We start from the raw sequence: 23,282 nt of genomic DNA, 5'->3' as shown, positions 1-23,282 counted from the left end.
GTGCTCAGCCTTCTGTATGGTTAGACTCTCACATCTGTACATGACTACTGGAAAAACCATAGCTTTGACTATGTGGACCTTTGTTGACAAAATGATGTCTCTGCTTTTTAATACACCGTCTAGATTTCTCATAGCTTTTCTTCTAGGGAGCAAGTGTCTTTTAATATTAAGGCTTCTGTCAGCCTTTATTTTCCTGTTGGAGCCCAGGAAAATAAAGTCTATCACTGTTTCCCCCCCACCAATATATTTCCCCCCTTTTCCCCCAATTTATTTGCCATGAAGTGATGGGACCAGAAGCCATGGCCTTAGTTTTTTGAATGTTGAGTTTTAAGCCAGCTTTTTCACTCTCCACTTTCACTTTCATCAAGAGGCTCTTTAGTCCTCTTCACTTTCTGCCATTAGGGTGGTGTCATCTGCATATCTGAGGCTGTTGATATTGATACTAATATTTATTTTACATTAGGAATAGAACTTAAGAGCTAAATTTGAGTCAGCTTCACTAAAGTCTTTCTTTAAAAAAAAAGAGAATGTGAATATCTCTCTTATATGCCGCATACCTTAGGATTAGAAATTTCCCATGTATGCAGGCAGATATGGGACTCTTCCCCTACCCAGTCATTGGGCAGATGTTACTTTGGTATCTCTTGAAATCATTTTTATTTCCTCTGGTCATGCACACAGATCTGTAAAGAAGCCAAAAGAATGCTTGTGCAAATAGGGAAATTCATGTGAGTTGGAGAGGAGTAAACTATCAAGGAGGTGGGGATAGCTTTTCAGAATCAGTGAGGACATGAATGATGAGTTAATCACTATAAATTAGGATCACAGACTAGGGTTCAAATAAATCAAGCTGATACAAATCACAAATTTAATACTTTGTAAAATATGGCTCACAATGGTAGTTCATATTCAGGTTCCTGATATTTACTGCTCTAAGATATAAAGGCTTGAAAGAGGTTGGTAAACCCTTGAAAGGGTTTTAGGCACGTATGAGTTTTTATGAGTAGAAATTTCTGGACCAGTTCTTATGGTTGTCAGTATGACATTCTGTCTGGTATACAATGCTGTTTGCAGATAGATCCTGTTTCTCCTTACATCTGTGGATGCTGGTGAGCCTGATAAGTAAGTCTCTTATCTGGGTACTCATAATAGTATATAAATTGTCATTTCAGAAATCCTGGGAGTTCTGTAAAAATCTTCTATCCTTCAAAATGGCAGGGACCTCCATGAGGGCTTAACTGAATCAAGCATGGGGGCCAAAGACAGCTCTTTGATGTTGAAATTAGAAGATTAGGGACTATGCTTTCCTTTATTAATCCTCAACAACATGTTGCCTGCCTTCCCAGGGAAGCCAAACACATGACACACAAGATCAGGCAGTTTCCTGCAAGATAAGAGTGGAAGGAAAGTATCTACAGATGGAAGAATGAAGCCATGAGACTAGAACTGGAATGAAGGGCAGAAGCAGTGCCCCTTAATTTTTCTCTGTGTTTTGTTAGCAACAAGTTGTCAATGGGAGCTTTCAAGACTTGTTAGTTTGAGTAAGAACAAATTAGACAAAAGATCTAGTGTTAGATATAAATTAAAAGCTGTTTCTATGCATTGCAAGTCTCTCTCTCTTAAAAGGAGAATGGATTATTTTTTTAAGCCAAAATTTGAAGTTTGGCATTTGTGTCTCCCAATTCTCAGATCATTTATCACAACCTTTCTTTTTTGAGGTGTTAGAATAATGCTCTGAAGAATAGGGATAATGCACATGCTTTTCTAAGCCTCTGGGGACCAGGCAGAGTTTGGAGTGATTTAGGGGCAAGCAGACAATGCTTCATTACCCAGGAAACTGACCCTTCTCCCATCTGCTGTAAATGAGATCTGAAAACTTTCTCCATCCTATTATCTTGTCAATTCCTAGCATCAGTTTCTAACAAGAGACTTGAAATGCAATATAGCTCTTTGGCCGGAAAAAAAAAAGTACTTATGATTTAGTGGACTGTAACTTGGTTGCAAATCCAAATTTAGCTTGTAATATGATTTCCTTCATGCAGATTGCAATGTTTACATCTTGTAATGAAGCCTATGTTTCTTTGTATCAGTGATTCTCAAATGGAAAACAGTGGAGAAGAGCGACGTGGATATAAAGATATATCTCCTACATACCTCTGCATGAACATTGACCAGTACAGAGTGAAAATTGAATATGAATACAAGAAAGTTCATAGAATTTTTATTCATGAAAATTAACTGTATTTTGTCATTTGTGTACTGTACTATTTCAAAGCTTTCATTATCAAATTCTTGCTTCTCTCAGTCCCAAATTTGTTCATGCATGCAAAAGGCACTTTTTTTTCTCATTTTTTAAAAGGATAGGTGAGTGGGTGGCTTGATTCTATTTAGAAAGAAAGAAAAAGGAAAAAGATTGCCCATACATTTCTCATAAACTGATCTGGTTAGACTTTTGGTTGCAAAGAACTCAGCCTGAATAAAGCTGGGGCTTATTGTAGGACTCTGTATGGATTAGAACTGGGAGTGAAAGGCTGAGTGGAACAAAAACAGCTCTCATTTCCAGCTTCTTTCTTGATCTTTCTCAGGGTCCCTTCTATGGCATCACTGTGTCACTCTCGGTGTCTGAACCATTTTTTCTCTTCCTCTGTTTTAGTTGCTTTGGGTGATATGGAGCCTGTTGTAGCCACTGTTTCATCTCCAGCTGAAAGACTCCTTTCAAGCTTCAGCTCTTACTGTACATTTCTCAGGCTTGTGTTTCAGGCCTGTGTTCCTGAGAGTCAGGATCTTATTGTTGTAGCTCACCTTGTATGTTACACCATGCCATAAGTCATCGGCTAGCCAATGGATGGTATGGTAGATTGCAGAAAGAGCCACAGTTTTCTGTAACCACATACTTGCAATGTGATTTTGTAGCCTCTTTCATCAAGAGATGGAATCTATTTCTCTATCCTTAAATCTAGGCTGGCTTTGGCTAGTAGGAAGAAACAAGTGAGGTTGCATACTTGGCCCTTTGGAAGCCTTAAACTCTTCCTCTATTTCTCTTGGAACCCTGCCATATGCCTTGGCTAGGCTGATGGAAATTAAGAGACCAAGTGAATAGAGACAAGCCCTCTTACACTAGCCAGCCTCCAGGCACTGGCAGCTTACTGAAAATTCATGAATGGGCCCAACCAAGTCGAGCCCAAATCAGCCATATCAACTAGTCTATTCTGGACAAATTGCTGCTGTATTTAACCAAGAGGTAAATTCATGGCTGTTGCTTTAAGCCACTAAGTATTAGCATAGTTTGCTATACAGGTGTTGTTCTTCAGCTGCTCAGTCGTATGTGACTCTTTGCCAACCCATGGGCTGCAGCATGCCGGGCTTCTCTGTCCTTCACTGTTTCCCAGAGTTGGCTCAAACTCATGTCCACCGAGTTGGTGATGCCATCCAGCCAATTCATCCTCTGTCTCCCCCTTCTCCTGCCTTCAATCTTTCCCACCATTAGGGTCTTTTCCAATGAGTTAACACTTGGCATCAGGTGGCCAACGTATTGGAGCATCAGCATCAGTCCTTCCAATGAATATTCACGACTGATTTCCTTTAGGATTGACTGATTTGATCTCCTTGCTGTCCAAGGGACTCTCAAGAGTCTTCTCCAACACCATAGTTTAAAAGCATCAATTCTTCAGCGCTCATCCTTTTTTATTGTCCAGCTCTCACGTCCATACACGACTACTGGAAAAATGATAGCTTTGAGTATACACACCTTTGTCGGCAAAGTGATGTCTCTGCTTTTTAATACACTGTTTAGGTTTGTCATAGCTTTTCTTCCAAAGAGCAAGCTGCAGTCACCATCCACAGTGACGTTGGAGCCCAAGAAAATAAAGTCTCTCACTGTTTCCATTGTTTTGCCATCTATTTGTTATGAAGAGATGGGACCAGAAGACACGATCCTCGTTTTTTGAATGTTGAGTTTTAAGTCAGCTTTTTCACTTTCCTCTTTCACCTTCTTCAAGAGGCTCTTTAATTCCTCTTCACTTTCCACCATAAAGGTTATGTCATCTGCTATCTGAAGTTATTAATATTTTTCCCAGCAATCTTTATTCCAGCTTGTGCTTCATCCAGCCCGTCCTTTTGCATGATGTACTCTGCATAGAAGTTAAATAGCAGGGTGACAGTATACAGCCTTTATGTACCCCTTTCCCAGTTTGGAACCAGTCCATTGTTCCATGTCTGGTTCTAACTGTTGCATCTTGACCTGAGTACAGGGTTCTCAGGAGGCAGGTAAGGTAGTCTGGTATTCCCAATTCTTTAAGAATTTTCCACAGTTTTGTTGTGATCCACACAGTCAAAGGCTTTAGCATAGTCAGTGAAGCAGAAGTAGATATTTTTCTGGAATTCTCTCTCTTTTTTTTCCTATGATCCAATGGATGTTGGCAATTTGATCTCTGGTTCCTCTGCCTTTTCTAAATCCAGCTTGTACATTTGGAAGTTCTCGGTTCACATACTGTTAAGCCTAACTTGATGGATTTTGAGCATTACCTTGCTAGCATGTGAAATGAGTGCAGTTGTGTCATAGTTTGAACATTCTTTGGCATTGCCCTTCTTTGGGATTGGAATGAAAACTGACATTTCCTAGTCCTGTGGCCACTGCTGAATTTTCCAAATTTGCTGGCATATTGAATACAGCACTTTCACAGCATCATCTTTTATGATTTGAAATAGCTCAACTGGAATTTCTTTTCTTCCACTAGCTTTGTTTGTAGTAATGCTTCCTAAGGCCCACTTGACTTCACACTCTAGAATGTCTGGCTCTAGATGAGTGATCACACCATTGTGGTTATCTGGGTTAGTCAAACAGTAAAAAGCACAGTAAAAAGCAAATAATAAAGAGATACAGCTCACCCTCTATATTTGCTGGTTCCACATCAATGGATTAAACCAACCATGGGTAGAAAACATTTGGGGAAGAAAATTCTAGAAATTTTCAAAAAGAAAATTTGAATTTGCCATGCATGAGAACTATTTATATAGCATGTACATTGCTATTACATGTTACAACTATTTATGTAGACTTTGCATTTTAATCTGTATACTATAAGTAATACAGAGATGATTTAAAGTATATGGGAGGATGTACATAGGTTATATGCAAATACTATGTTGTTGTTATATAAGAGACCTGAACATCCTGGATTTTGGCATCTGCTGGCATCCTGAAACTTGTCCCCTATGGATACTGAGGCAGAACTCTATTCCTTTTGGTCTAACCAGCCCTGGTAGGCAGTTTGCTGGCATTATGGCAAAAAATGTGACTACTTGCCTCTTTCTCAGTGGCTATGAGCAAGGCAGTTTTAGTTAGGAAGAATGTAGCCTTTAGTAATTCAGCAAATATTTGTTAACTGCCTATAATGTGTCATGTACTGTTAGGCAATAGAAATCAAGGGTGATAAAAAAATATACCTAGTCAATTAGTAGTGATGAATAAATGGAACTTTCACTTAATAGAGGAGACAGACATTAATCACATAATCACCCTGAAGAATATTTAATTACAAACAGATAAGGCTGTTACATGAAGACATACATTTTTATGAAGGCAACAGCAAAGCCTTAGAGCGGGTCTTAAAGGCTAAGTGATGCTTGAGGGAAGATCCTTTTATTAGGGAAAAGGGTAAGGAGAGTGGTTTGTGGATGAAAGGAAGGTCTTTTCAGCATGCCCAAAGATTCCATGATGGAATCTAATATGATACATTCAAAAAGTTGAGTGAAGTTCAGTGTGAGTGTGACTGGAATAGGGGTCTGAGGTTGGGGCTGGGAGTGAGGGGAACTGTGAAGAAACGTGAGTGGGGAGTTGTGTAGGGCTTGAGTACATGGGGACTTGTAGGCAATGTTATGGATTTTGGGGATGTGCAAAGATATTGGGACTGGAGGGAGAAGAGAAGCATGGGTGCAAGATCAGTTTTGTGTTTTGGAAAGATCACACTACACTGCATGCAGCTGAGAAATGACTGAATTGAATTCAAACTGAGTGTATGTGGGAAGATCAGCTAATAGGCTATCGCATTGTGATGGTGAAGAGATGATCATAGCTGGGAATAAATTAGTAGCTGTGAGAAGGCAGATTTGAGTGATGCTTAGGAAATAGAAGGCTTCCCTTGTGGCTCAGACAGTAAAGAATCTGCCTGCAATGCAGGAGACCTGGGTTCGATCCCTGGGTTGGGAAGATCCCCTGAAGAAGGAAATAGCAATCCACTCCAGTATTCTTGCTTGCAAAGTCCCATGGACTGAGGAGCTTGGCGGGCTACAGTCCACGGGGTCACAAAGAGTTGGACACAACTGATCGACTAACACTAGGAGATAGAACCAGTAAGGTAAGACCAAGATGCTAGGAGATAAGATTGTGGGACTTGGATATAAAGGCTGAGGGACAGAAAGTTGTTGAGAGAAACCTCTAGACTTCTGGCTTTCACAAGCAGATGAATGAGTGTGCTACTTCCCAAGGTTAGAAATGCTGGAACAGGAAGGAATAGGTCTGGAGAGTGAAATTGTAAGACTTATAGTCATGTTGAGTTTGAGGTGCTCTGATGTCTCCAGATAGAAATATTGATTAAGGGATAGGCTAACCAGATGTTCAAGCTGAATTTAGAAAAGCCAGAAGAACCAGAGATCAAATTGCCAACATTCATTGGATCATAGAAAAAGCAAGAGAATTCCAGAAAAACAGCTACTCCTGCTTTATTGACCATGCTGAAACCTTTGACTGTGTGGGTCACAACAAACTGTGGAAAATTCTTCAAGAGAGGGGAATACCAGACCACCTTACCTGACTCCTGAGAAACCCGTATGCAAGTCAAGAAGCAACAGTTAGAACTGGACATGGAACAAAAGACTGGTTCCAAATTGGGAAAGGAGTACATCAAGGCTGTGTGTTGTCACCCTGCTTATTTAACTTCTATGCAGAGTACATCATGTGAAATGCAGGGCTGGAATAAAGCACAAGCTGGAATCAAGATTTCCAGGAGAAATATCAATAACCTCAAATGTGCAGATGACATCACCCTTATGGCAGAAAGTGAAGAGGAACTAAAGAGCCTTTTGATGAAGGTGAAAGAAGAGAGTGAAAAAGCTGGCTTAAACCTTAACATTCAAAAAACAAAGATCATGGCATTTGGTCCCATCACTTCATGGCAAACAGATGGGGAAACAATGGAAACAGTGACAGACTTTATTTTCTTGGGCTCCAAAATCACTGTGGATGGTGACTGCAGCCATGAAATTAATAGAAGAGCTGTGATAAACCTAGACAGCATATTAAAATGCAGAGACATTACTTTGCCAACAAAGGTCTGTCTAGTCAAAGCTATCTATGGTTTTTCCAGTAGTCATGTATGGATGTGAGAATTGATGCTTTTGAACTATGGTGTTGGAGAAGACTCTTGAGAGTCCATTAGACTGGCGAGGAGATCAAACCAGTCAATCCTAAAGGAAATCAGTCATGAATATTCATTGGAAGGACTGATGCTGAAGCTGAAGCTCCAACACTTTGGCCACCTTATATGAAGAAATGACTCATGAGAAAAGACCCTGATGCTGGGAAAGATTGAAGGCAGGAGGAGAAGGGGAAGACAGAGGACGAGATGGTTGGATGGCATCACTGACTCAATGGCCATGAGTCTGAGAAAGCTCCAGCAGTTGGTGATGGACAGGGAATCCTGGTGTGCTGCAGTCCGTAGAGTCTCACAGAGTTGAACACAACTGAGTGACTGAATTGAACTGAACTGAGAGGTCCTGTAATGTTTTCTCTTAGCCAAAACATGTACTTTGGGGCTTCCCTAGTGGCTCAGACAGTAAAGAGTCTGCCAGCAACACAGTAGACCTGGGTTTGATCCCTGGTTTGGGAAGATCCCCTGAAGAAGGAAATGGCAGCCCACTCCAGTATTCTTGCCTGGAAAATCCCATGGATGGAGGAGCCTGACGGGCTACCATTCATGGGGTCACAAAGAGTTGGACATGACTGAGCGACTAATGCTATATAAGTTAGAGGAGAAGAAACTTCGGCAAACATTGGTATTGAGTTAGCAACTGAAGTTATAGATATGGAGAGACTCTGAGGCAGACACTGTAAATGATAGTCCATAAGCCAAAACTGAACCACATAGCTTGTCAGCTTAACACAGTATTAAAAATAAGAATTGTGCCTGTGATGTGGCAGCCTGGATGGGAGGAGAGTCTGAGGGAGAATGGACACGTGTATGCATGGCTGAGTCCTTACAGTGTTCACCGGGAAGTAACGCAATATTGTTAATTGGCTATATCCCAAGACAATATAAAAAGTTAAAAAAAAATAAAAATTGAGCAGACATATAAAAATCAGAATTATTTCACAGCAGTTCAGTAGGAGTGGGATTAGGAAGTCTGGAATTTATTGTAACTTTTATAAGAATACTAGTCTTACTGGATTAGGGTTCCACCCTTATGAGTTCTTTTAACCTTATCTCCTTGAAGGCCCTGTTTCCAAATGCAGTCACATTAGGGGTTAGAGCTCTAACATATGAATTTTAGGAGGATACCTTTCAGCCCATAATATGGGCTTAATGATATTCTCTGGTTCTTTGACCCCTTTACTTTCTCCAAGTCCATCAATCCTCTTTTTTCTTAATTTTCCTCCTTAGGTAGTATGGACGGAGAAGGCAATGGCACCCCACTCCGGTACTCTTGCCTGGAAAATCCCATGGATGGAGGAGCCTGGTAGGCTGTAGTCCATGGGGTTGCTAAGAGTCGGACACGACTGAGCGACTTCACTTTCACTTTTCACTTTCATGCACTGGAGAAGGAAATGGCAACCCACTCCAGTGTTCTTGCCTGGAGAATCCCAGGGACGGGGGAGCCTGGTGGGCTGCCGTCTCAGGGGTCGAACAGAGTCGGACACGACTGAAGCGACTTAGCAGCAGCAGCAGCAGGTAGTATGGAGTCCATAGTTCTTCATTTCAGTAAAACTATGAATCTATAAATTCCTATCCCTTTGTCTTTCCATTATAACCATTTGATGAAATTCTACTCTTCAGTGGACCTTACTCTTCAAATCTCTATACCTACACTGCAGCAGGCAAGAAGTTCTGGAAAAAAGCATACAATGCCTAAATACTATGATCAGTTTTTAATTCTCTCTTTCTTTGTAGCATCCTATCTTATTCTTCTACACGTACCCAAACTTCTTCAAATATCTCTGTACTCATGGTTTCAATTTTCCCACTCTTTATATTAGCTTCCTAGCACTGTTATAACAATGCACCATAAACTTGGTATATTTTAAAATAACAGGCATTATTCTCTCACAGTTCTGGAGGCTGGGTATCCAAAATCAAGGTGTCAGCAAAGCTGTGCTCCTTCTGAGGTCTCCAAGGATGAGTCCTTCCTTGTCTCTTCTTCACTCTTGGTGTTGCCAGAAACCCTTGGCATTTCTTGGCTTGTGGATGCAGTCTCTATCTCTGTCTTCTCATGGTGTTCTCCTCCCTGATGTCTTTAGATACCCAAATTTTATTCTGTAAGGACAAGAGTCATTTGACCCACTCCAGTATTCTTGCCTGGAAAGTCCCATGGAGAGAGGAGCCTGGCAGGCTATAGTCCATAGTGTTCCAGAGTCAGACACAACTGAGCTACTGAGCATGCATGAGCAATCTAACATGATCTCATCTTAACACAATTGCATCTGCAAAGGTTTGACTTCCAAAGTCACAATTTCCAGGTGGACATGAATTGAGGGGGTAGGGGTTGGAGAGCATCACTCAAGTCAGTAATTTCTAAAGCTCCTAAACCCACTTCTATATAGCTGCAGGATCCAGCTTAAAAACAAAACGAAACAAACCACCAAATACAAAACAACAACAGAAAACCCCACAAAAAAGGGTAAGATTGCCAGCTTGTAAGACTCTAAATTCAGTGAGTATATGTCAGTTCTCATCTCATTTGTTCTCTTGGCCACATGTGAAACACACTGGTCACTCTCCTTTTCTGACAACATTCTCTTCCCATCACTTCCAAGTTGTCCTCCTATCTCTGTGATTCCTTCTCAACTTCCTCAGCAAATCTGTCTTTCTCTTTCAGGCCATTACATGTTAGAATTTCTTAAGGCTCAACCTTATAGGGAAGCCCTATGATGATCAAGTAGGGAACATAAATGAAAGATACAGGTCAGGTGGAAATGTGTCACTCTAGAGCACTCATGAGCTGTAGCCAGTTTTTGCTGCACTGGAGAGGGAACCCAATGTTGTCAGAGGTTTTAATTCTTTTGTTTGAATCCTAAAGCCCAGCCAGCCTCTTGTAGAATTGAGAGGAACATGAGTAGTGAGTGATAAGGATAATAAGAATGATAATTTATGAGAGAAAGTAAGGACTGGAGTCTCCAGTCAGTCACTTATTTTCATCTTCTATTTTTTGACTCCCACACTCCCATTTTTTTGGTGCATATGAAAAATAACATAGATTCTATAGAGTCAATAACAATGGGATTAAAATTTTAATTATTAGAACATCTAGGGAAATGTTAATATTTTTAGTAGATACATCCTTCACATTACCTTTAAGTCTTTAAGATTATTCTTAGACACATGGAACTCTGCTCAATGTTATGTGTCAGCCTGGATGAGAGAGGAATTTTGGGGAGAATGAATACATCTATACGTACAGCTGAGTCCCTTCACTATTCACCTGAAACTGTCACAACATTGTTTGTTAATTGGTTATACTCCAATACATAATAAAAATTTTAAAAATTATGCTTAGAATGCAGACAATGAAACTGGAAAAGTCCCATGTTAGTTCAATGAAAATAGCAGCACAGACGATGTGTCAATTATATTTCATGAGAAATGAGTTAAAAGTCATTGTATATTAAGGAAAAGTGGTTTGTATCTTTTATTTTGTTCCCAACAGGTCACTAACTTTGTGACCTCTGCCATCTTTGTCACCTATGCACACCCGTCATGCAAATCTCTTGAAGTTTTCTTAGCCAACTGCAGTTTCCCTTCCAAGGTTGTATTGATTTCATAGCATTTTGTAGTTGGCACATCTTGACATGAGCCATAGATGCTATTTTGAATTCTCAATGCCTTTTATTAGATCTTTAAATCAATTACTACTAATATGATGAGAAATTCAGAGTTTTCAACCACAGGCACTGTTCTCAGTACTTCAGCTTGACAGCATATGAGATTGGAAAATAGATGAATTGAATTGAACCCAAGCTTTCTGACTCCTAAATCAAGTTTCTTTCCAGCTAACTGTTCTGCTTAATAAATGGTAATTTACTTTGATCCTTACAAGTTAAGTGAGTTGGAGATCATGACATGAGCACTTTAATTCATATTCACATGCTTATGTGAGAGGGAGATCAGAGATCAGAAAGAGGGCTGAGGGAGCTATGGTGGGTGGTATAATGGGGAAACGAGAATCGGTCAGGATTAAAAGGATTTGGATGTTTACATTTTAACCTAAATTTATGTGTGAGCTTATGTCCATTTTTATTTTTCTTTCTTCTATTAAATTTTTTTAATGTCTTTTTCTCCATCTTTTATGTCTTGTTCTTCCATCTCCACTTCCCCCATTTCTTTTTTTATCTACTATTTATAAAACTACAGCAGTTTTTGTTTGTTGAATTTAGTGGCTAAAGTACCTCATTTGAATTATCATTAAACAGCAAATGCATAAGCATCTGTATTTCTTTCTTTCAAAAGAGAAATATAATCTCTTTTTAAAAACTAATTTATTTTGTATTGAAGGATAGTTGCTTTGCAGAATTTTGCTGTTTTCTGTCAAACCTCAACATGAATCACATACAGTTCAGTGGTTTTTGTATATTTAAAGAGATGTATAGCCATTACCACTATAATTCAAGAACATTGTCATCATCATTAAAAAATCTTACCTAATATGATCCCATAATTTCACTTACGGGTGTAAACCCAAAAAATTGAAATCAGGGTCTTGAAGAGATATTTGTGCATTCATGTTCATAACAGCATTATTCACAATCACCAAGAGGTGGAAGCAAGTGGAGTGTCCGTCAGTGGGTGAATGGATAAATAAAATGTGGTACATATATACTATGAGACAGTATTCATTTTTAAAAGGGAAAGATGTAGGTTTGATCCCTGGGTTGGGAAGATCTCCTGGAGAAGGAAATGGCAGCCCACTCTAGTTTGCCTGGGAAGTCCCATGGACAGAGGAGCCTAGTGGGCTACAGTCCATGGGGTTGAAAAAGAGTCTGACATAGCTATTAAACAACAATTTCATGGCTAATGAGTGGGAGCAATATTCACCAGTTATTTTGAAGAAGGGGCAGGGATTTTCAGGAGCTGGGTCACTACCCACTTTTTGGCATTTTTACAATTGGCTTCAGAACTATCATAGTGCTGGTGGGTGTGTCATTTAGCTAATGTATTACAATCAGTGTATGAGGCTCAGGATCCCCTGGAAGTTGAATCTTCTGCCATCTCAGACCCAACTGATGCTAACCAGTCTTTGTCATGTCCTATGGTTATTATCAGGGCTTTCCTGATGGCTCAGTGAGTAAAGAATCCGTCTGCAACGTGGGAGACTCAGGAGATGCAGGTTTGATCCCTGCATCAGGAAGATCCCCTGGAGGAGAAGATGGCAACCCTCTCCAGTATCCTTGCCTGAAAATGCCCATGGACAGAGGAGCCTGGTGGGATATAATCCAAAGGGTCACAAAGAGTCAGACATGACTGAGCACGCATGATGACATGGTTATCATCATTCTTTTAAAAGCTGTGCCTTGCTCCCCTCCCTCCTGTTCCACTCCTCCCTCCCACATTCTTCTTTTTTTCAGTTTAAAATTAAAAAAAATTAATTAATTAATTTTATTTTATTTTATTTTTATTTTATTTTTTTTACACTCTACATGCTTTAATTTGAGGCTAATTACTTTATAATATTGTAGTGGTTTTTGCCATACATTGACATGAAGCAGCCATGGGTGAACTGTGTTCCCTATCCTGAAGCCCCCTCCCTCCTCCCTCCCTGTACCATCCCTCAGGGTCATCCCAGTGCACCAGCCCTGAGCCCCCTGTATCATCCATCAAACCTGGACTGGTGATCTATTTCAAATATGTTAATATACAAATATGTTAATATACATGTTTCAATGCTATTCTCCCAAATCATCCCACCCTCGCCTTCTCCCACAGAATCCAAAAGTCTGTTCTGTATCTCTGTGTCTCTTTTGCTGTCTTCTGTATAGGGTCATGGTTACCATCTTTCTAAATTCCATATATATGTGTTAATATGCTGTATTGGTGCTTTTCTTTCTGACTTACTTCACTCTGTATAATAGGCCCCAGTTTCATCCACCTCATTAGAACTGATTCAAATGCATTCTTTTTAATAGCTAAGTAATATTCCACTGTATTCCCACATTCTTATAGGAAGCAGAGGGGCAATGGTCCATTTTCTGTAACTGCTTCAAGGCTGGGTAGGGACGTTGACTCTGACTATCAGGATGCCTGATCTGAAGCAGAGCATTTCGTGCTCCAGGGTTTAAAACTCCCACAGCAGAAACTGGTTCCCTTCCCTGGAGGGGGTCTTCTGGGAGTACTTTTGGGGTGACCAGGAGGTGGGTTAAGACAGCTACCAGAAGCCTGGCTTGCCATCATTCCTTTCTTAAGTCATGCTTTTCCTTCTTTTCCCACTCAATCTGGTCTCTACTGTTAAGAACACTGAAGTCTGTGTCAATAAGAAGGCTTAGAAAAGTTCAGGGCCCATGGCAAGCTTTTGGGTTGGAATTCTTTGGTGAACCAGCTAGGGTTGTTCGAGAATCTGCCTAAGCAGGTGTGACATTGGTTAAAGTCAGACAATGAAGAAGGGGCATGGACTCTGGTAATTCCCAGAGGCCCACCTACTGCTTCCAGAAGGAGGAAAAGAGGCTCTGGCTGCATTTCTGGCATGGAAAGGTAAAGAGGCTTATAGGGTTGAGGAGAGGATGAAGATGGTGGGAGAGTGTTGAGGCTTGGGTCTTCTGTCTGGGGCTCCTGTTCTTCTAGGGCTGTCCCTAGCAAGGGCTTTTTTTTTAGCATGAATGGGTCCCAGTTGATGAGGTTCCCTAGCATAGGACCTACATAGCTCCGGGTTTTCTCTTTGCACTGTAAAAGCCTGTACATAAGGACTTCTGTCTGTTTCCCCTGCCCTCTGCAAAAGATGTCTAACTGTAGGATGGTATTACAGTTGAGGCTCCCATTTCTGGACTAGGCCTCATTGTATTCAAGTTTATAGGTGGATGTTCCAAAACAAAATGAGCTTTTTTTTTGTTGCTGTTTTAAAGAATCTAGAAAAAACTTTTTGCAGTGACTAAAAATGCACCTGAGAGATGAGTCCTTGGGGATGGAGGAAGTGGTCCCTATTATCCTTTCAGGGAGAGAATATTCCTATACCAGAGAGGAGCACTAGCATTAGCAGGTCCCATGGAGGGTCTCTAAAGCAGGACCAGTTCCAGGCATCCCCATCCACCTAGTCCTGCTGACTTCATCCACAGTGAGGGTGGATACTGCCCATGTGGTCAGGACCCAGCCTCTTAGGGCCTATGTCCTATCCTGCATCTGCAGTAATCCAGGATGATTGACTTTCCTGAAGACTTCTTTATAGATTCTATAGATTAATCCCTGTGTTCTGGGAAATGTTCCCCTGGAATGGACAGCCTCATGGTTCTGAGACCTTTTAAAGTTCCAGTCTTTTTCTCTAAAAAGGTGGTTAAATTTTGGAAAACAGGCACTGGCCATTAAGAGAGATGGTCTGTGGGAAAACAACACCACCGACAACTCTCTTCTCCCTTCCCTGTTGTGGGCAGCACCCCTGGGCCTCAGCGTCATCCTTCCCCTGCCCCTTCCCACACATTGGCTCCGGCTAGCCACTAGCTGGCAGTGGGACTGGGTACATGAATGGACACGGAAACAGAGGCAAGAGGCGCTGAGACTGTAGCCAGAGGGATGGAGGGTTCTGACCCTGGAAGGACACTCCCGATTGTAGGACTGGAGGGGAGGCGAGTACAGCAAATGTGGGTCATGTATCCCTGGGATGCAGCAATGTGCGAGACCCACCTGTCTTGAATTGCCTGCCCCTCCCTAACAGGGTGGGATGGGGGTGGGGTCAGGTGGCCCTGGATGGGGCCAGACAAACACCAGGAGGTGGGCAATGAAGGATGTTTCCACCACCCTTGATCCCAACCGCGTAGCACTGGACCATCCCCCGCCAGCCCCCTTACATCCGGAGGGCATGAGCACAGATCTCCAGCTGGTGAGGGAGCTTCCAAATGGATTGCAGTCTCTGTGACCATGGCACAAACGCCAAGTAAGGCAGTATTTTATATTTTTACATAGTTGGACCTGTTAACAGTTAGTTAAATGGTGGATAAGGGAAACCTTGAGTGAAAAATCCTATGGTCTGGGTCCCTAGCTGACTGGGAGGATGGCTGGAAAAGTTCCCTGTCATTCCCTGTGCATATGTAACAGTAAGAAGCAGAAAACCTAGTGACAAGGTTGAAAAATGCCTGCCAGATTTCTTTTTCCCATTTCCAGCAGAGTAAGGCAGCACCTCTTAAGCACAAGGGAGGTGAGAGGCTGTTTGAAAAGGCAACAGAATAAGAAAAAGAAGGAGAGAAAAGGAGAGCCAGAGAGCCTTGGTGGGATGTACAGTAGCAGAGAAGCTGTGCTTACCCAGTTCTCCTGGCTGGCTTTTCTAAGATGTTGCTCGTGAATTTCAGGCTCTTGCTTCATCACAAAAGAATCCGGAGATGAAATGATAGTATGAAGTGGATTTATTTAGAGAGAAACACACTCCACAGACAGAGTGTGGGACATCTCAGTAGGCAAGAGAACATTGAAATTTGACGTGGTGAGTTTTTATGGGCTGGGTAATTTCATAGGCGAATGAATGTGAGGTTTAGTCCAATTATTTTGGGGAAAGGGTGGGGATTTCCACTACTCACTTTTTGGCCTTTGATGGTTGACTTCAGAAGTGTCACGATGCTGGTGATGTGTCATTTAGTGTATGCTAATGTAGCACAATGGGTGTAAAGTGAGGCTCAAGGTCCACCGGAAGTCAAATATGCTGCTATCTTGGACCCAGTTGATTCTAACCAGTCTTTGTCATATCCTATGGCTTTTATCATTCTTTGAAATTTTGTGTCCTGGCCCCTTCCCTCCTGTTTCAACCTCAGAGGTAGTTAATTCACATAACTTTTTAAATCAGAAAACTTGGTATTATTCTCCCCCTTACCATCTGTCGCAGTTACTAACTCACTGTTAATTAACTTTGAAGTCTATGCTTAAACTTTCCTTGTGACTCAGCAGGTAAAGCATCCGCTTACAATGCGGGAGACCTGGGTTCTATCCTTGGGTTGGGAAGATCCCCTGGAGAAGGGGAAGGCTACCCACTCCAGTCTTCTGGCCCGGAGAATTCCATGAACTGTATAGTCCATGGGGTCACAAAGAGTCAGACGCAACTGAGTGACTTTCACTTTGAATACCTCTCCTTCTCTACCACCTTAGCAACAGTGCTATTTTTATTCAAAACTTTGCTGGGGTTAATTCAGTAGTCGTCTACTCAGTCTCTGTATCTCCAGTTTCTTCTCATACAATCCGTTCTGTACACCAGTAACAACATGTATTTTTCTAAAGCATGTTTCTTATCATGTGGCTTTTCTGCTAGAAACTTCAAGTGGCTTCCTAGCCTCTTGATAAAGCCTAAAAAATCCTCTCCAAACTTCTTAGCATAATGTACAAGGCCATACAAAAACTGTGTCAAGCCTATTTTTCTGGCTTTGTTCTCTGCCACTCTTCTGGTAGAGTCTCGCCTTTGCTAATACTTTGGAAGGAAGAGGGATACAGTGTTGATGGTTTGTCATGTTTCTCCTGAATTGCTTGTTATTCTCAGAAATACCATAATTGTCACGCTTCTGTATGTAGCACTTTATTTCTTCTACTTGGAATATTTCCTGTTATGTGTGTAGAGATGTTCCTGAATCTATGCTTCTAAGACCTCTGATTTTATTCGTATCTCTTATAGCTCATTGGAGTAGCTTATCTTTTTAAAAATAAGATTGTATTACTCTCTAAATTGTGAATGCTTTCAAAATAACACGTTAGCCTTATTTCTCTGTTTCTCTAGACTCTGGCAGTTTGGTGTGTGCAGCATGGACATATTAATAAATGTTCGTTGGATGAATGAATAAATGAATGAACATAAAACACAGGGGTTACCTAGTAATTTATTTTCTGCTGATTACACTGTGATAATACTTAGTATGGTTTTAAGGGACCAGGGGGTTTGAAGTTTCAGAAGGCTGTTACATGTATTCTTGTGATATTTGACATGTTAATCTTATGGAAATGGATTAATTACAAATGCTATTTCAAAGGGCTTAGTTTCTTATCATAAGGTCATTGCTGAAGGATAAAGTTGATGAGATTGTGCAGAATAATAATGTGTAAGCCACATTTCTCTGGTTGATCAAGCTGTGAATTACAATAAAAAGGAGAAAGATTTGATATTGTGGGTTTGAGACTCTGCTTATTGGTAGTGCCAGTTCTGGCAGCACATGGATGTTGCAGATTAAAACAGAATAAAACTGTCAAGCATTTTATAGTTTAAGGTTGCTAATGTTGATGAATAGTATTTTTTTTAATGGATGCTTGTATATATGTATGGCTGAGTCGCTTCATTGTTCACCTGAACCTATCACAACATTGTTTATTGGCTATACCCAATATGAAAGAAAAAGTTTAGAAAACAAACAAACAAGCCTCAGGAAACGTCATGTGTACCGCAAACACTTGATATGCACCAAAATGAAGATGTATATGTACACATGAGCTGTGTTTCTCTTTGATATTGTTGATTGATGTTGCATAGGTGAAACGTGCTTTATAAATGTGGTTGTTCATTTAGGAGGAACATGGACGACACCTTTGTATTCAGGTTCAGTTCATGGTTCGTGTTCACAGTCATAAGATACATCATAAGATAATACTTCAGTGGTGGTGTGTTAGAAATGGCCAGTTTTAGGTGAAGAACAGAAATGTAACTACTAAGATATCAGGAACTCCAATATTTTAAATAATATCTAAACAGAAGAAGAAATAATTTTCAAAAGTTTAAGTACAAACAGTGAAAGTAGATTTATTTCTCTTGCATCTGAACGTAACTGACTTTTGAAACTTAAAGAAAGTATGTACCCTTAAATTATATGAAATATTTCAGATTCTTCATCAGATTAGTCGTTCAGTCATGTCTGACTCTTTGCGACCCCATGAATTGCAGCACGCCAGGCTTCCCTGTCCATCACCAACTTCCGGAGTTCACTCAGACTCACGTCCATTGAGTCAGTGATGCCATCCAGCCATCTCATCCTCTGTCGTCCCCTTCTCCTCCTGCCCCCAATCCCTCCCAGCATCAGAGTCTTTTCCAATGAGTCAACTCTTCGCATGAGGTGGCCAAAGTACTGGAGTTTCAGCCTCAGCATCATTCTTCCAAAGAAATCCCAGGGCCGATCTCCTTCAGAATGGACTGGTTGGATCTCCTTGCAGTCCAAGGGACTCTCAAGAGTCTTCTCCAACACCACAGTTCAGAAGCATCAATTCTTCGGCACTCAGCCTTCTTCACAGTCCAACTCTCACATCCATACATGACCACAGGAAAATCAGATTTTCCCTTTCCTTTGTGATAAAGAGAAAGATGTGAAACTTAATGGGGATTAGTGATCTTGGAAATGTATAGAGAAGACACATGGTAAAGTGGAATGACTGCTAAACTAGAGCTCAGAAGATAGGGACTCTAGCCCTGGCTCTGACTGCAACTTTCTAGCTCAAGAGGGCAAGTCTCTTGACCTCCGAGTTTTCCTCTCCATGTGAAATGGACATGGTCATAATGCTGTCTTTCTCTCCTTGCCTTCCTTAGAGTTCTTTTATTACAATCAAAGGAGATAATGTGAATTCATTTTCTCCTTTCCTCTACTTTTTATCTGTAATGTTCAGCAGGCATACAAAGAGGTCAAGGTGACAACCAAGCCTTCAGGGTTTGTGGAGAAAACGTGAATTTAAATACTTAGATAGATGGTATGTGCTGTGTTTAGTTGCTCAGTTTTGTCTGACTCTTTGAGACCCCATGGACTATAGCCCACCAGGCTCCTCTGTCCATGGGGATTCTCCAGGCAATACTGGAGTGGGTTGCCCTTCTCCAGGGGATCTTCCCAACCCAGGTACTTAACCCAGGTCTCCCACTTTGCAGGTGGATTCTTTACCATCTGAGCCACCAGGGAAGACTGAGAATACTGGAGAGGGTAGCCTATCTTTTGTCCAGGGGATCTTCCTGACCCAGAAATTGAAGCAGGGTCTCCTGTACTGCAGGCAGATTCTTTTCCAGTGAGCTATCAGAAAAGCCCTAGATAGATGGTACGTGATAAAAAAAAAAAAAAAAGGAAGAAAGCAGTAAGATGAATGGGGTCCCTATGAAAACTTCAATGATATGAGATTAAAAATTATTCTTTCCCCAGATTTTATGAGCTATTGAATATTTCATGTATATGGACTGTTTGTGAAATAGTCTGCTTTCTGTAGTTATACCCTTCAGTTCAGTTCAGTTCAGTTCAGTCACCCAGTCGTGTCCGACTCTTTGCGACCCTATGAACTGCAGCACGGCAGGCCACCCTGTCCATCACCAACTCCTGGAGTTTACTTAAACTCATGTCCATCAAGTCGGTGATGCCATCCAGCCATCTCATCCTCTGTTGTCCCTTTCTCTTCCTATCCCCAATCCCTCCCAGCATCAGAGTTTTTTCCAATGAGTCAACTCTTCGCATGAGGTGGCCAAAGTATTGGAGTTTCAGCTTCAACATCAGTCCTTCCAATGAACACCCAGGACTGATGTCCTTTACCCTTAAGAAAACTTAATTTTTTTTTTTTTATTAATAAGAGGTTTTTGTTTTTTGTTTTTTTTTTACAGATCAACCATAGATTTGCAAATGAAAATCAATTCCATTATAATTTCATTGATTTCCATTATAATCTCATTATAATTTCATCAACTGTGAGTGAACAGCTAGAGCATAAGATGAGAAATGGAGAAGAAAAGTTGGCAGTACCCTTAAGTCAATATGTTGAAATCTTTCTTCTTTTCTGACTTCAAACTTTTGGCATTTAAGAGCATTATATGACCAATTTAAGTATTTGTATCTTCTAAGTCATTAGTGAGGGGACAAGTTAGGATAAATATTACAGGGAATTGTCAAAAGGAAAGTACTGCTTAAATGAAACGGGTAAGAAGCAAAACTTAACTCTATTTTTTTTTCCCCAAAAAATGTGTTAGTGATACTTTGTTTCACTTTAGAATGAATACTTTTAGCTGGTTTAGTCTCTTTACAACTCTATTAGAAGAAACAAGGCATGCTTTTTGTGGAAAGTACAAGAGTAACAAGCACTTCTTTTAGTCTTAAGAAATTGTGAAGCTGGGTGATTCCAAATTGGACAGATACTATTATCTATTCACTATCAAAGAATGAGATAATTTAATTTATTTTCACTAATGCTTCTGTTTATCACTGTCTAGTTGAGTATTACTAGTAAGGAAAGGAGTTTTATATTTGAAAAGAGTCATGGATCTCTGATTGCTTTTGTAATAATGTCAGGGATCATAGACACTCAGATTTGGTTCTGCACCTTGGCACTTTTAAATAGTTTCCAATTTTCTCCATGGTAGCATTCAATTGATTTCTCTTTTGGATTCTTTTTATAACAGTCTTATTTCACATTCCAGAGTGAACTAAATAAGAATATTATAAGCCCCAACAACTCACCAATAGACAAGGTAAAGGGATGGGAGGTGTGAGCACCAAAGGATAAAAGAGCCCTTTTATCCAGTGATCGCCAGATTGTGTGTGCAAAGCCTAACGGGTGGACACTGGGAGCTATTGGACAATCCAGCTGTCCTTTGTGCAGCTTTAAAAGCCAGAGGACTGGAGGGTGAATGAGGTTCCTTGCACATTTTGAAATATTTTGATGATACATTCTCTTTGTTCATTTTCTTTTCTTGCACATGACATGTTATTCAGAAATGTGATTAAAAAAAGTAGAAATAAATGTAAATTCTCAGATTTGTTGTGGTGGTGGTATATATAGTTAAACTCATGTTTGTTTGTTTGTTTGTTTTTGTGAGTAAATGTAAGAGTGGTTGAATTAATGTTTTTCTCTTCAAATGACAGAAATTCATTTTGGGTTCAAAGAATATTCTTCCTATAAAGGAACAGATAAATCTTAAAAAATATAGTTCAACACTAGTTTAATTATTTCTCCTCCACTCAAAATTTGATCCTAATTTAAGTAAGCCTTTAAATAAAGGCTTTGCCCTTTTCTTTTCAAAACATTTAGTACTAAATTATTCCTTCTAACCTTTTCAGACAATGTAGGAAAAATAGATCCTTTAATAATTCACTTTTAAAATTATTCAAATTGACTATTGCTTATACAAATAAGGATATTTGGGCATTTTATGTTTTATTTACTAAGAATATCCTCTTATAAGTGAAAACCCAAGAATTTAATTTTTCAGGAATCTGATATTTAAAGGCTATTTTATAAAATGTGCCTTGGCTGTCTCTCTTATTTGCCAATATCTTCTTTTCTTCTTTTAAACACAATTTTCTTTCATTGTATTAGCTGACTCAGAGAAGATGAGCATCTGCACATAATGAATTTTCTTAGTTTCTTTATAAACAGGAGATCTGAGATATGTAGCTCAGAGAGGCAGGGCACCATGCTAGCTGTCTACAAACATTCAGCAGGCTATCTATCACATGGCTGGCAGTGAAGTGTATTTATGCAACTCCAGAAACCAGGTATAGGACCAGTGAGTAGGAGCACATATTGATTCAATACAAGGGATATGTGTTTAATAAACAGAATTGTCAAAAAGTGGATTGCCTTGGAAAATAATACATTTCTCAATACTAGAAATGTTGATTAAAAGTTGATTAATCACTTGCTCAAACATGCAACAAGTAGAGAATAGGGTGAGCAGACTTCTAAGATATGCAGATTTCAATATTATAGAATTCTTTATTGTGAAAACACAAGACAGTGATAAGTGGAAGAGAATGTTAGAGTTTCTTTAGAACTACCATTTCACTTCTCATTAGGCAACCTTTATTACTCTCCCAGGCACATAGTTAACTGCTTTTTTTCATGCTTATTCTAACCCTCTGAGCTTTTCTTTATGAACATTGTTTTTATATTTATTGTTGAAGATATTCACTATATTGCTTGTAATAAAAATTTATCTCATATATTTCTTTTCTTAGCTGGCCTATTGCTGTCTTGTCAAAATAATGATATATGTAACAGTTTTTATTTTCCTTGTGTTGGTTACCGGAAATGTTTTTTGTTAACTTTTGGTTCCACCTTATAGAGTGCATTTTGTGTAATAAATTGATTTCTGGCTTTATCTTGACTTTTCTATTTTTCTTCTGTCTTCTTACTGTGGCGGCCCCCATTCCATCCCATTTTTTCTTACTTTCTCCTCTTTTAAATTTTATTTTGTCTTGTAGTAAATATATTGTAACATCTTTGGAACATAGCAAAGTAACAAAAGTATAAATGACCAAGTTCCTGATGTAAGCATTTCTTAAATTTATCCTCTCTTGAAAACCTTTTCTGAGGTATGATTTCCTTCCTCAAAAAAAAAAAAAAAAAAAAGAAAGAAAAGAAGGAAGGAAGGAAAAAAGAAAGAAAGAGGAGGATAAACTTAAAAGTAAATGCAGAGAATGAGGTGTAGGTATGAGAATGGAGTGGGACTGAGACCAGTGACTGCAGACTTGAATTTCTGGTGGGCTGGAACCAGGAGGGATGGATAAAACACAAAAGGGGGAAGTAGCTGTTCAGAGTTATCTGTCTGTGCTCAGGAAAGGCTAAAACTGAGGTGGTAGTCTTTTTCTTCTCGGGTGTCCTGGACAGGCTCCAAGTCTGTTTAGCTGTTAGGAGTCATGTCTTCACATTTCTTTTAAAACCACAAAGGTAAGAAGAATCATTTCTATTACTGTCATACCTTTTTTCTGCTCAAATTGGTTTTGTGACTGCTCCATTAAATCGCGAGATCTCATTAACGACTCCGACCAACTCAACCTGATGTTGCCCATAAGATAAAAGTGAGACCAAAAAAAAGCCTTTTTCAGGTTCAAGAAAGCATTAGCACTAATTTTGAAAACTTAAGTAAGTAAGTTTATGAGTCACAGTCTCAAAATT

The sequence above is a fragment of the Bos taurus genome, chromosome 21, assembly GCF_002263795.3.
Source record: "Bos taurus isolate L1 Dominette 01449 registration number 42190680 breed Hereford chromosome 21, ARS-UCD2.0, whole genome shotgun sequence".
NCBI lineage: Eukaryota > Metazoa > Chordata > Mammalia > Artiodactyla > Bovidae > Bos > Bos taurus.
This window is presented reverse-complemented; position numbering follows the sequence as displayed.